Genomic DNA, 12,228 nt, shown 5'->3' on the forward strand with positions numbered 1-12,228 from the left:
CCCCCCCCTTGAATTCAGTCTTACTCATATTGTATCATTACTGCTTTCTGCACCACACCTTGATCATCCAAGAACGCTGTGAGCATGACTATGTCTGCTGATGGCATGGGCTTTAGCTTTCTTCCACAATCAGAGACATATTTTTTGTGGTTAGAAACTCAATTACAGCACACTGTTTCTTGCCTACCAACATAGTTATGTTACACGCTGCCATGTTACATACTACAATTCAGAGATCTCTGGCAGCAGAGGGTTGCAACTTGCATCAGCAAAGTGGGAAAGTCGACTGAGTAATATACTTTACGCGTAATACCTCAACCGATATTGAGAACAGAATAAAAAATTCTGAGGTATTACTTTTCAGTATGCCCTCATATGAGGTAAACTTGTTAACAGCCTCTCAGCTTGGTTGCTGTAAATAGTGTCTGATGTAATAAATGACATTCTGGACAAGTTAAACAAGAAAAATTATCAAGTTTGCTTTTTGTGTGACCTAGCCAGTGACATAGCAGGGTGAACTGTAATATTCTACTTTGCAAACCTTTGCCTTCCCTCATTCTCATATGAGCATCCATCTCAGTCCTGGGCCTGTGAGATTCCCCTCTCCCCTCACCTTGTCATTTTTTCCAGTCTTCCCCAACTAATCCTTTTTTCCACTATAAAGAACTGTATAGCTCCAAAAAATTTCATTATGTTTTTATCAGCGGTGTTAGGGAACTGAACTTCCTGAGTGTGAGTACTAGCCAGTAATTGTAACAACTTTGCGTAAAGTTCCCATGTTCAGATGGAAAAAGGTTAAACTGGTGTCAGCAAGTGATAAGGCAATTAAGAAACTCAGTTAAGCATCCTTGATGATCTCAGTTATATGGGGGTTAGGCCATTGTCCTACGTACAGGTTGGCAATTATTGAACTATATGAAATAAAATGATCATAACTTCTGAACAGTTTGCATTAGGACATTCAACCTGCAGGGCTGTCTGTGGGGCATGATGGGAATTAGTATGCACATGCACACACACCTTGTTATTGGCCGCTTTCATTTGGATGGGTTTGTCAATAAGCAAAATTGGCACATTTGGGGGACTGAGAATCCACATTTCACAAGTGAGAAGTCTCTTCACCCTCAATGGGCGACTGTCTGGTGTGCAATGTCCAGTCACAGAATAATAAATGCAATATTTCTTGATGGCACGGTGACTAGTAAATGGTACATAAAGCTTTTGGAAGATGATTTCATCCCCATTGTCCAAAGTGACCCTGATTTCAACAATGTGTGGTTCATGCAAGATGGAGCTTGACCCCATTGAAGCAGGAGAGTGTTTGATGTCCTGGAGGAGCACTTTGGGGACTGCATCCTGGCTCTGGGGTACCCAGAGGCCACTGGCATAGGCCTGAATTGGCCACCATTTTCTCAGGATCTGAACACATGCGACTCCTTTTTGTTGGGCTATATTAAAGAAAAGGTCTACATCAATAACCCCAAAATCATTTCTGAGCTGAAAATAGCCATTCAGGAGGTCAAAAACAGCATCGATGTTCTGACACTTCAGCGGCTCATGCAGAATTTTGCTATTTGCCTGTGCCACATCATCGCCAATGATGGCAGGCATATCAAACATGTCATAACCTAAATTCGAATATCAGTTGTGACATTTACATGTTGAATAAAGTATATACATGCCATAGTTGATACCTAATTTATGTTTCTTTTCATATAGTTCAATAATTGTGAACATGTATATCTATGTGCCCAACTTCTGTCACTTTTATAGCCTCTGAGAACGCCTTCAGCATTATATGACAAACAATGGGCACAGAAATAAAACTTACACCACAGATTAATGCCCCCATAACTATCATTACCAAGGCACAGAAAGCTGGTTGTAACCAGATGTTAATAACAATGAAATTCTAAATTCTGATTGGAAAGCATATTGCAATGATAGCTTGAATGCCAGTGGTGGAGGTGTGTTAATGGCCATAAAAAGATATAATATCTAGTGACATTAGTATAGATTCCGAATTTGAAACAATATGGATGAAGATAAGAGTTAAAGGTGGATCTAGCATTGTCGCTGGATGCTTTTACAGACTCCCTGCCTATGGAACAGCAGTGACAGAACACTTGAGGGGACACTTGGAGAATATTTCATGGAAATTTCCTGGCCATGTTATATTATTAGGTTCGGATTTCAACTTACCAACTATAGACTGGGAGACTCAAGTGATTAAGGTTGATTGTGGGGACAGGGAATCACGTGAAATTATTCTAAATGCCATATCCAAAAATTTCTTTGAGCAGCTAATCAGAGAAGTGACTCATGACAATAACATATTAAATCTATGATTACCCTGCAGGTCAAGACTTTTTGATCAGTTAGCACAGGACAGAGAGACAGTGATGATGAGGCTGATTACAGAATCACTGAATACAACTGTTGATAAGAATATAAAGAAAGGCAAGAAGATATTCCTGCTTAGCAAGAGCAACAAGAAACTGATTTCAAATTACCTGCACAGTCAACATGAAAATCTCATCTTCAGCACTGACAATGTTGAGCATCAATGGACAAAGTTCAAGAGTGGTACAATACACCTCAGACATGTTTGTACTGAGGAAGGTTATGAGGAATGGGAGAAAACCCACTGTGGTCCAACAGCCATGTCTTTGAGCTACTGTGGAAGCAAAGAGGGCTTCACTGGAAATTTAAATGTAGCCAAAGCCACACAGACAAGCAAAACTGAATGAAGCCAAAATCTGCATAAGGGGACTCATGAGTAAAATGTCCAATGGATTCAAAGTAAAATTATATTTACCAACAGGACAGAAAATCCTAAAATGTTTTGGCCTGTTAAATCAATAAATGGATCAAAGCCATCTGTCCAGACTGTTTGTGACCATAATGGCATCCAAACAGAGGATAACAGAGAAAAAGCTGAAATACCAAGCATCTTTTACCAAAATTGTTTCACTGATAAAGATTGCACCGTAGTCCTGAGAATTGTTGCATGAACATCAAAATGACAGATATTGAAATAAATGATCTTGAGATAGTAAAGCAACTGAGGTCACTCAACAGGGGAAAGGCCATTGGACCTGATGGCATACAAATACCATTCTCTATGGAATATGTAAAAGAATTTGCTGTTTCTCTAGTAGCAGTTTATTGTAGGTCACTGTAGGAGTGAAGCGTACCTAGCGATTGGAAAAAGTCCAGCTGATTTCCATTTTTAAGAAGGATCATCGATCAAAGTCAAAAAATTATCTGCAGAAAATTTTGTATTGTGGGCATCCACAGCCATACAACTGAACCATGATGAATAAGACCACTTCAGCTGTTTGATAAATCTTTATTTCTGATCCAATTAGTTTTGCAGCATTAGAGTCACATTTTCAGGGATCTAAATTTATAATTTATTCCTAACAATAAGAAGTATATGACCCAACACTTTGTCCCGTTGAGATAAAACTGTTTAACTGTCAAGAAGCTGCTAGTCCGATTTAAATAGAGCAGAATGTAGGCAACGTCATCCCGATACAGGACACAAAAGGCTTAACATTGTCATGACAACATGAGGTCCACAGTGACTGCCTAGATGAACAGCAAATAAAGATTTACCATACAGCTGAAATAGTCTTATTCATCATGATACAAAATTACTGACTATATCTTTGCTTTCGGTCTGTTGTACACTAGAGCAGATAGATGCAGCTACCTGATTGCTGGAGTAAAAGGGATGAGCCAGCCACTCTGTGACACACTAAAATCTCCAGTCTAAAAGCTTAGGCTGGGGTCCACATACTTCACAAAATTTTAAAACCTTGACCACACCTGTCTCATCATCAACTAGACTAGAGGGCAAATTCCCACTGAAATTTTCTTCTGCCCTCTCATCACAGTATAAAATGAAGTCAGTTAAAATGGGGCATACAGTGATTTGTATGTCACAGTCATACAGTCATCATATACTGGGGGGATCCTTTCATTGGAGTAACAAGTCACGTGTTAGGGAACAGTGCCTAATTTTGAGGTGGGTCAGGGTCAGTTCATCCCACCTGAGTGACTGGCATGAGAAATACCACAGCTGGATAGTTGGCTTTATCAACTGGAGTTCATTGTCCTTCATTGCCAGCCAGTCCTCCTCCCACAATTGCATGAATCTCTGACACCACAGTGAAATGACAGCCTGCAGGGGAATGGCACATTGTGTCATAGTGTTATTTGCAGGCCTCCTTTTCAACTTGGCCTGCTTGTACATTTCCCAAAATTTCCACAAGCCTGGGTATGCAGGAGACTGATACCTGCTTCCTCCATTGCCGAAGGAAGTACAGTTGGTCATGTCTGAGCTGGACTATTTTTCCTGCTGGGAACATGTGTTGCATTGATGGTAGGGCACTGAGGGAATTGGAGCAAATCAGAAAGATGCCTCATTTGCTTCAATGCTGTCGGCATCACGTGAGGTTCTGCACTAAATATAGTACTTCCATGAGGAAGATGAGTTCTGAAAAAAATTTCAGTTTTGGGAAGAGATGGAAGTCTGACAGAGCCATATTAGGTGAATAAGTTGGGTGTGGCAACAATTCACACCTTAGTTCGTGTAATTTTGCCATGGCGCTGTTACATGTGTTTGAGTGCACATTGTCTTGATGGATGATGACATTCTTCCTTACCAAACTTGGACTTTTCTCACATATCTTTTGTTTCAATTTGTCCAGTCTTGACATTTAAACAGTTTTATCTTAATGGGACAAAGTTCTGGGTCTCTGTTTTTTAACATTTTAGAAATGCTTCACAGTTTTGCTGTTGTGTACACTGATGGCTCTAAATAAGGGGATTCCATTGGCGATTTGGTTGTGTTCCCCAACTGTGTCTGAAGTGCTCAAATGGTTCAAATGGCTCTGAGCACTATGGGACTCAACTGCTGAGGTCATTAGTCCCCTAGAACTTAGAACTAGTTAAACCTAACTAACCTAAGGACATCACAAACATCCATGCCCGAGGCAGGATTCGAACCTGCGACCGTAGTGGTCTTGCGGTTCCAGACTGCAGCGCCTTTAACCGCACGGCCACTTCGGCCGGCCTGTCTGAAGTGCAATCCTTTCTATAATTCCTAAAATGTAAAATAATTCTGGGCCTCTGTAGAAGTCAAAGCAGAGATCTGCTCCAATTGTGATTTAATGTTTAAAACCAGCCAAACCCAACTCTAAAAGGCAATCCTTCATGGGAATCTCACACAACCTTGTTGGTTATTGTAGATTTTTATGAAAAAGTTTTTCTATTGGATGCTGAGCAATGGTATGGAATGCAGATGTGTGTGGTGTAGACATTGTTTTAAAGACCTGTTGCACCATGAGAAGTCATCACCTGATGTGAAGCAGCGGTTCACCAACCTCAGCGCAGGAACTCGGTATGGGGCTGGTTCTGAAGGCACCGCTGACAAGCCTAAGTCCTTCATGGTGCACCACATTCAATATCTTTAAACAAGAGGGTATTGCAGATCCATACACTGTGCATGCATAATTAAGCCAAGACTGTAAAACTGGAACACAAACATTTGGTTGCTTAATGGGACTGTCATTTCAGGCCCATAAGGTGTGGCAAACACAAAAGTTTAGAGTTAAATATGAGGCCCAGAATTCTTACTGTGTCTTTGAAATTAACCACCTCTCCCTTATCCTCAACTTCAGAAAGTTTAAAATAGAATTGGAACAGTAAAAAATAACACTCACAGACTTCTCGGTTGAGAATTCAAAACACCTCTTCCCCACCCATTCATCCAATCATTGAATAGTCAGTTGCAACTGAAGAGTTGTCATTGAAAGACTCGAGGAGGAAACAAAAGACAGAGACGTCAGCAACAAACAAAGAACACTGGACAGGACATTTAACAACTATTGTACTATTAATAGTTATGCCAAATATAGTCACACTTCAAACACTAGCTTGAAAGTCACCATTCTCATGCTCAAAGCAATCAGGGAGGATGTCATTGACTTGGTACCTAAAATAGGACCTTATAAAAATGGAAAGTCTTCTTCAAAACTCTATTCATGGAGATATCTAAGGGTAATATGAATCCAGGTAGGATCACAACCATTCTCAGTGTCAAAAATGTATGAGGGTGGTTTGGAAAGTTCTCGGGATCACCGTGAGAGGTCAGCACTAGCGCAACAAGTTGTTGACGTGATATTCATTGGACTGTTGCTGAAAACAGTCAGTGCTCTTGGAAGATAGCTGTGGCAGTGACATGGCTCTGTTGTTGTTCCCGTGTAGTGATTTGTGAGGATGGAAAAAAATCGAGATTTGAGCAGTGATTAAGTACTTCGTAAAGAAAGGTATGAAAGCAAAGGACATTCATGACAATTTCCAGAATACACTGGGGTACTCTGCTCCTTCACAATCAACTGTTGCCAAGTGGAAAAATGAATTTAAATTTGGTTGTGAGAGCTTAGATGATGATCCCCGCAGTGGTCAGCCAAGATGTGTCACTACTCCAGAAATCATGCTAAAGTGCACAAAATGGTCATGGAGGATTGCCAATTGAAAGTGCATGAAATTGCTCACACTTGCCAGATGTCTTCTCAAAGGGTATATCACATTTTAACAGAAGAATTAAAAATGAAAAAATTATCTGCAAGACAGGTGTCGCTGGTTCGAAAATGCATGAGAATGGACATATCAGGACAATGTTTGGCCTGTTTTAGGAGAAACGAACAAATTTGTTGTGCTGGTTTGTGACCAAAGATGAAATTTGGGTGCAATATTATACCCTAGAGGCAAAACAACAGTCAAAGCAGTGGAAACATGCTGATCCTCTGCAACCAAAAAAAAGCAAAGACAATCCCTTCGGTGGGAAAGGTCATGGCATCAGTGTTCTGGGATGCGAAGGGGATTCTGTTGGTAGATTATCTCCCCACTGGGCAAACAATTACTGGAGAATACTATGCTAACCTTCTGGACAAATTGCAACAAAAGATATGTGAGAAAAGGCCAAGTTTAGCAAGGAAGAACATCATCTTCCATCAAGACAATGCGCACTCACACACTTGCCATCGCCATGGCAAAATTACATGAACTAAGATATGAATTGTTGCCACACCCACATTATTCACCTGATATGGCTCTGTCAGGCTTCCAACTCTTCCCAAAACTGAAAATTTTTCTTGGTGGATGAAGATTCACTTCAAACAAAGAACTGACAACTATTTTGCAGGCCTGGAGGAAACTCATTTTCAAGATGGGATCAAGGCACTGGAACATTGTTGGACCAAGTGCATTAATCTACAAGGAGACTACATTGAAAAATAAAAAAAGTGTCAGTGATGTAAGTACTTCTTTTCTATTCAGTTCTGAGAACTTTTCAAACCACCTTCGTACCTAGGAGGTGATACCTGTTGTGTATCCATTTCCAGGAGGATCAGGTTACAAAAGGTGGAGGGATACCTCCTGAACTCACACTGAAAATGACTAAGTATTTCCTGGCTTCTAAGATCCAGACAAGGCATCAGCTGACCATCCACTACAAGGTTGTTCCCACATAAATAGTGGGAGTAAAACTATGATAACTACTTGGATATGCACAGTCCAACCTAGGTTTTAAAAGTGTATTTAAAATTGCCTCTTGTTGTGACTCAGTAAAATGTCCAGATGTCTAAATAAGATTAAAAAGGGAGAGTGAATTTGTTAGATCCCCCTGTGAGGTGCTATAGCATTCAATAATGGACCCTATCGTAACCAGGTGATGTGTCATGAGCTGCACACAGTGCAGAATCCAATTCTCACATGGAGAAGGGGCTGTTGTGTTCTTTGTCAGTGCAGGAACTGAAGTTTCAGCTACTCCTCTCAGCAGCCACTCTGTAGTGTCAGACAGCTGAATCCTGACTGGCAGAGGTGGTAACTATGGCAAAAAAAGCTGCCACAGAATGGACAATATCTGGTAAGTTGGTCTGGAGACTTCTGTTCCTCATTACAGCATGCATGGGCACCCCCCTCCTCTCCCAGAAATCTCACATACGAACTGCAGTTTCAAATGGTTCAAATGGCTCTGAGCACTATGGGACTTAACTTCTGAGGTCATCAGTCCCCTATAACTTAGAACTACTTAAACCTAACTAATCTAACGACATCACACACATCCATGCCCGAGGCAGGATTTGAACCTGCAACCGTAGCGGTCGCGCGGTTCCAGGCTGTAGCGCCTAGAACCGCTCGGCCACCACGGCCGGCGACCTGCACTTTCAGTGGAATGATTTATGGTGGTCAGTAACTGTTGCCAGGATATCCACTTGCCTCTTCTAATAATTTGGCACATTTCACCCTCATTATCTAAAAGGCTGTTAGGTTCTCTGCAGTTGGCCAGCACTTGAACCTATGCAGAGTCACCTGCCTAATCCTGATTGCAGAGTGACATTCATCACTCCAAGAGACAGGCTGCCTTTCCAGATGGCCTGAAAACTGCAGAATGTATGCTCTAGTGATGTGGGGGATTATTTGGGTATTTATTTAATTATTTATTTATTCTTCATGATTACAGCCTATTAACTGAAAAGCTAAAATGGATCATACAAATCACATTTGCTTGGATAGTAATAAATTATGTATTAACTATTTATTTCTAATACTTAATTAAAAAAAACTATAACTACCTCCACTACGACAAAACTACAATGAAACTCTTAAACAGTTACCCATTTGGGTAACGCGATCCATTCATTCCTGAATAATGCCACAGTGTTCAAATACAGCATGTAGGCTGTAAAGCGCCCAGTCTTCCCTTCTTTCTCTTGTAGATGAATTCAGATTGGGAAGAGATCACTTGTGTCCAAGATAATGACCACTTCCCATTGAGGTGTGTGCAAAAGCTAGAGGACATATCAAGAGATCGATAGCAGTGACCGACCCTGTTGCTGTGCTGAATTGCGAGCTCTGCCCCATGTTCAACAAATACACATATTAGAAGGCTCTCAATTGCTCTACCCTGAAGCAGGTGGTTACAGAACCCCGAAGCATATTATCTGCATTAAAATCACCACTGAGGGTGAAGGGATAGGGGAGCTGAGTAAAGGGGTCACAGAGAGCCTCTTTGTCTAGCACTTCATTTGGGGGAAGGTAGACTGAATGTGTTGTCAATCAACACCACACATGTACCAATACAATGATTGCTTGCAGCTGATAGTGAAGGAGGGAAGTGAGGTGTGGCAGACGCTGTTTACAAAAATAGTCATGCCTCCTTTAGCTTTCTCTCCACTAAGGTATGCTTTCTGTGGAGGATTTAGCCACTTAGCTCAGGACATCAGATAATTTAAAATGCATCCCCTGAAGACAGAGAAAAATTGGTCTAATCGTAACTAACAAATTTAGTTCCTCCATGTTTCTGAACTCATTCATTTCCACTGAAGTATAGAAGACATCTTAACAGTGAGGTTTTCCTCTGTTTTTCGCTGTTGTTAGTCTGTAGTGGGGATGTAGGGGCAGGGGAGTAGAGGTTACTTGAGGGATTCGTTGGTACCCTCAGACAGATGTCGGTGACAATACTGCTGATAGTACTGTCTATATACGATCCATCAGACAGGATAAAAGTCGCATGGTCTGATGGCTTCAGACCTGATTGTTTTGGCCTGTTGATTACTGTTCCCAGCTTGGATTTTGGGGACAGTTTAACAGGAACTTGTTTTTGGTTTTCTTCTTCACTTTGCTGTAAAGGTCCACTATACTTTATGACATTATGTTCTGCAGGAACCATATTTTCAGTGGTATGAAAACTTGGTAATGGGACTAGTGGTTCAGATTTTCAGCTACTTTACAGATGCTCTGCACAGCTGTCAAAATCTGGGTGCCTACATAAGTTTCCTGTATAGGTTGCACCAATACTGAGACAAATGACTTCATGAAAGAGTGTGGCAGTGTGACCCTAAATGTCTTTTTCATGTCAGAGTAAGAGAGGTATTAGGTGACTTTAATCTCCTGGATTTTCTTTTGTTCTCCAAAGACAGGACAGTCTTTGCTCCAAAGAGGATAGACTTGGGAGCAATTGTCACATGTGTGTGGGGCAGTACATTGAACACCAGGTTTGTGAGTGGAAGGGCCACATCTTCCGAACATAGTCTGACTATTGCAACTCATGGCGATGTGACCAAAGTGTCGACTCTTGAAGCAGTGTGTCAGATTAGGCACACAGAACCTAACTTAAAGGTTGAGTAAGCCCGCCACAATATACTCAGGTGACTTTGGTCAACTGAATGTCCGGATAAAAGGTGCTGACTTCTGGGGCTCACCTGGTATCCATACCCATAATGTCCTGACATATTACAGCCAATTTACAACATATTAGTTAGACACAGTGGAACTAAAGATGTTAGCTGCCAATGGGCACTGATTTATATCAGTGGGGCAAACTGAAAATTTCTGTCCGAGTTTCCTGCTTACTATGCAGATGCACTATGCCATCTGGATACAGTGGTCACCACAACCACTCAGACTACCCTAGAATGCCTCCTGTTTGACCAAAATTCTCATCTTATACAACACACTACTCATGTAGTGCGACTGTTCATTAGTCTCATTACTCGCAGCATCCTGCTGATTCCCATAAGAGTTTGATATATGGTGTCTGTGATGGCCAAAAATCCCAGTACAGCAGAAAATTTCAACTTGCCCCATTGATGTACATCAGTGCCCACACTGGCAGGTAGTGTCTTTACTTCCTTTGTGCTTGATCCATAGTGGCTGCAGTTCAAAATGGTATCTGTTCTTTCAGACATCTTTTGGGATCTAACTTGATTACTTGGATAGCTTTCAGAGCCTTGATCTGGAGTGTAACATTTCACAGTCTCCTGACAGACTTCAGCTGCCCTGCAAGTCCTTCTAGAGCTTTATGGATGCAGAAAGGGGACAGTTTTTCAAATGAACCTTCTACATGCTTAACAATGATAAATATATTATTCATGGCATGAAGTGATCCACTACTATCACTGGATGCATGGATATTCACAGGCTTTCCAGGTGGACTATCCACATGAGGTCTCTTTGTAGCTCAGGTGGTAACACTGCCAATGGACCAACCAAACTGTTGGGAGTAGAGGGGAATGATTTAGGCTTCATTGAAATCCCACGAGCAGCTAGGGAAGTAAGTGTCCAGTCAGGCAAAGTCCCACTTGCCTGTATAACCCTTATACAACTGAGGTGCGGGAGGTTCCCCTCTAATGACTGCTCTGCCTCAAAAGCCATTCATCTCATCAGCACACATTATACCTTGTGATTGACGTTTTTTTAATAGAAGTTTTTACCATTCTCGTAATCCAGCTGGTTAAGCCAAAATCTCCATTTCCTGTGACACACAGTGTTCTAGTACCGTGTCGCACTGTGCTCGCTATAACATGACCAGAGCTTACGGTTACAGAGGATTGGTGGCATTCACTGGTCACCAGCTCAGGAAACATGTATTCACAACGACCATACCCAGCAAACAAATGCTAAGCTCTGTGAGGTGCTCACCATATAGAATTTACAGCAGAATCACATACATATACTAAGATGGTATCTGTTCTTTCGGACATATCCGAAAGAACAGATACCATTGGTGACCATGCAGCTCGTTAGAATGAAATTACAATGAAATGAACACCCTTAGCTGCTTACAGGCGTTGACATACGTCAACGGGGACAGATGAAAATGTGTGCCCCGACCGGGACTCGAACCCGGGATCTCCTGCTTACATGGCAGATGCTCTATCCATCTGAGCCACCGAGGACACAGAGGATAGCGCGACTGCAGTGATTTATCTCTGGCATGCCTCCCGCAAAACCCACATTCTCACCGATGGTATCTGTTCTTTTGGTAGTATATATATAGTTAAGGCTCACCGGCCACTTGACCATCTTCTCCTTCTGTGCACATGTGGGTTTTTTAGGTTAGAGAATTCCCTCCCTAGGCCCAACAAGACACCTCCTGAGACGCAGCAAGGTAGGAGTAGGCAAAATGCAACAGGGAACAACAATATTAATGTGCTAATAGTAAACTGCAGGAGCGTCTATAGAAAGGCCCCAGAACTGCTCTCATTAATAAACAGTCACAATGCCCATATAGTACTAGGGACAGAAAGTTGGCTGAAATTGGAATGTATACTGCAGAGACAGGCTGGACAGTGAAGGGGGAGGCGTGTTTATAGCGATAAGAAGTGCAATAGTATCAAAGGAAATTGACGGAGATTCGAAATGTGAAATAAT

The 12,228-nt window shown here is 41.6% G+C and overlaps 1 non-coding gene across 1 annotated transcript; it reads right to left on the reverse strand.

Moving 5' to 3' along the window:
• Window positions 1-11,679: 11,679 nt before the first annotated feature.
• On the reverse strand, window positions 11,680-11,753 carry Trnat-ugu. Its single transcript has one exon. It is a non-coding gene; the product is annotated as a tRNA-Thr (tRNA).
• Between the last annotated feature and the right edge of the window lie 475 nt (window positions 11,754-12,228).

This window comes from Schistocerca americana, chromosome 4 (genome assembly GCF_021461395.2).
Source record: "Schistocerca americana isolate TAMUIC-IGC-003095 chromosome 4, iqSchAmer2.1, whole genome shotgun sequence".
NCBI classification, from domain to species: domain Eukaryota; kingdom Metazoa; phylum Arthropoda; class Insecta; order Orthoptera; family Acrididae; genus Schistocerca; species Schistocerca americana.